We start from the raw sequence: 3,641 nt of genomic DNA on the forward strand, positions 1-3,641 counted from the left end.
GGCTCGTGAATGGTGAGAAATACTAGATTCTTAGGTAGCCGGTGTGAGGTTTATAGGACACCCAATGATACTGTGGAACTTGATTATAAAATTTGTATTTTAAGCAGATTCATTTTCACCAACCATGCCCCGGAGAGGAGATAGGAGCCGCTAGGGGACTGCAATGACTAGTGAGACAGCATAACAAGTTTTGCTTGATGATAAATCAGCCTACTGCTGACTAAAAAGCTATGGGATGATGATGATGATGATGATGATTATTATTATTATTATAGTCAAGATATGTATTATGAAAAATGACTTAGATATAAGTGGGCCGCCGTCGAATACACAGAGGAAATACAATGTTGATAAGATAGTAGTACAACAACAAAAGCCGCAATCGTAGTGTTTCGACTATGGCATAGAAATAATTAGTTGACATAATGGAATTCTAGACATTGTACTTGACTTTTATAATCAGGTAGGTGGTGTTGAGTTTTATACACCTTATCATACCGTATGACTACTGATATAACTACATCCAGATGCCTTTAAAACATGAATTTACTCATCAGCTTTGATATCAACCTAAATACAATCCATTTCATTAATCTAACACCAATAACTTTGAGCAACATTTGCCGTGTCTTGATACACCTTCCGAACAAACGAACTCTAAACTACAAATCTCATGCTATGGTTTGTACTTTACAACGTCATGTGTTAGGGGATCTTGACTTGCTAAAGATGTCTTGACTTGGAAAATTACTATAGCAGGGTACAACACTGCAAAATGAAATGTCCTTCTGACTTACCTAGCCGGGAGATGCGGTTGTCAGGAAGGTAAAGATGACTTAAGTGTTGTAGACCACAGAAAGCCCTTGGCTGTAAAGCTGAGACATTCGACTGTCGGATGCTTAGAGTTTCCAGACGTCCGATGCGAAGGTGATAGAACGATTGCTCAAAGAGCGTCGAAGAAGAGAGATGTTCGATCATGACTGATTGTGTTCCTGTTGGGAAGTCTGTTGGTATGGCGTCAAGACATACGGGAAAGACGTATGTTCCTCCATGCCCAACCCAGCTACAGGGAGAACCCTTCCCATTTGGATTGGGACAGCGACAAGAAAAGGCCACTCTAGTAAAACAGTCGTCTGGGCATCGTTGGGCCGCTTCTGGCACCAGAAGGACTAGGTGATTGGAGGCAAGAAGGAGCCAGACCAGTGCCTTCCGTCCAACCATCTTGGTGCTGTGCCTTTCTTCTGGACCTCATGATGAGATGCATGAAAATCAAACTCCCCCCCCCCCCCCCCAAGGATACATTGATGTAATGGATATGTCTGATGACCTGTTCTACGTACTGCTATCAATATTAATGAAGCCAGTATATTTTATACCTCCCGCTAGTCAACATATACCCTTTTCGTAGATCGATGTAATCAATCCGTCTAGAATCTAGTCATTTCTACCAAGTTTTACAGTCAATCGTACATAGGCAGTTAGCCTTGTGGGATTTTGGAACGCCAGTGGGAGTCAAATACTCCACAAAACAGATTTCTTTGTAGCAAAATGGACCATTGTTTTGAGTATCGTCACTCACATGTTTTCACATACTGAATCAGGTCTATGTTCAGGTCCGGACATGGACCCGATCCTCTGTACCTAAGCCTGATCTGGACCTGAATTTTCTGTACGCGTCCCACATATCAAGTACTGAAGCAATTCAATCTACATGCATATGGTGCCACTGTCGGGACTGTACCTTTCATATATAGAATCATCGTAGGTAGTTATTGATAAAAACAAGCATGGGCCGAAACGTATTGTCTTAGTATAGATTACCATTGCTTCTTTGGCCACAATAGTGATATCTTTACTGTTTATTTACATCCAAAAGTCGATGGTGATGTCTTTGGTTAATGTCGATGCTGATGGACGAACAAGATGTCTAAGGTGGTATCTCACTGCACTTGCGTCACGTTTGCGTCACTGAGGGGTTCGAAAGATACTCAAAGAATTTCAGAGATATAGAACGAATTTTCTTACGTTTTGTGTATTTTGCTGTCTTCTAAGTCATACTTTTACGTATTACACAATACCTAAATTATAAAAAAAATCGGAGAAAGTAACAACAGTGCTGCAGTGAACGAACCCCGCAGTGACGCAAGCGTGACGCAAGTGCGGTGATCATTAGATACCACCTGAAAAGTATCAACACCTTCCCGTACGGTATATAGGGAACTTATAGTATGTAGTAACACTTAATGCAAGTTATTCACGGACCTTTATACCCCAATCACTGTGACCCCAGACCCTTTGACCCCAATCACTGTGATGGCAATGATCACTTAGTCAAACTCAGACTAATTCATTATAACATATGAAACTCATAATGGCAGTTGTATCACTCTCACCAATACATATCCATAGCAAAGCACAGAAGGCCCATTCAGATAATGAAATGACGCAGGAAGAAATTCAGCAAAGCACATGTAGTGTCGCGTGGAATAACTTAAGAATGTTTTGCCCAGAGGTCATGGGCTCAAATTCTTTCACCGATCTTGTGCAATTTGAAAAAAAAATGCAATTAACGACCTAACTCACTCAACCCAGGTGGAACATGGGTACAAGCTCACTTCGGTTGGGGAGGTAAAGGGTGGTAGGGGTAAAGGGTTGGCCTTTACCTTCCAATACGACGTTCACGACAGTGTATAACATGCCCCTGCGACCTTAAAAGGCTATGGGACTACCTCTACCCTACATGCCATCATTAAATAAGATGCTGCAAAGGAAGGCACTGGTCTTGTTACTCCTGGTCTGGCATGTGTCCACAGGCATGTTTTGGATGGAAGCCTCGATGTATGTTAAATGGAATTTGGGTCATGTTTCATGTTTCAATCTACGTTTCTTCTCCTACTATTGAGAAAACGGTTGACTATTGCTAATGGTACTGAATACGGAGCGAGTTGTACAAAATCTGATCTAAAAACACTATCAGCGAGAAGGCTTTTCAGTAAGCCACGCCCTGGGTGTGTCACCTTTACGGTTTGAATTTCCATACAGATCAGACAGCGGGTTCAAAGTTCGAACTTTATTAATATTGATATCAGTGCGTGAAACAGGTCGTGAGACTTATCCATCACATAAAATGTACCCTTGGGGGAAGTAAACAGGAAGTTTGATTTTCATGCATCTCATCTTGAGATCCAGAAGCAAGACACAGCGCCAAGATGGTTGGACGGAAGGCACTGGTCTGGCTCCTTCTTGTCTCCAATCACCTACTTCTCGTGCCAGAAGCGGCCCAACGATGCCCAGACGACTGTTTTTATAATACTAGAGTGGCCTTTTCTTGTCGCTGCCCCAATCCAAATGGGAAAGTGTCTAATTGTAGCTGGGTTGGGCACGGAGGAACATACGTCTTTCCCGTATGTCTTGACGCCATACCAACCGATTTCCCAAGAGAGACCCAATCAGTCTTCATCGAACATCTCTCTTCTTCGACACTCCTTGAGCAGTCTTTTCATCACCTTCGCATCGAGCGTCTCCAACATCTGAGCATCCGCAAGTCGAATGTTTCCGCTATACAGACAAGGGCTTTCTACGGCATAAAAGACTTATGCCATCTTTTTCTTGCTGACAACCGCATCTCCCGGCTAGGTAAG

The sequence above is a fragment of the Branchiostoma floridae genome, chromosome 3, assembly GCF_000003815.2.
Source record: "Branchiostoma floridae strain S238N-H82 chromosome 3, Bfl_VNyyK, whole genome shotgun sequence".
Lineage (NCBI taxonomy): Eukaryota > Metazoa > Chordata > Leptocardii > Amphioxiformes > Branchiostomatidae > Branchiostoma > Branchiostoma floridae.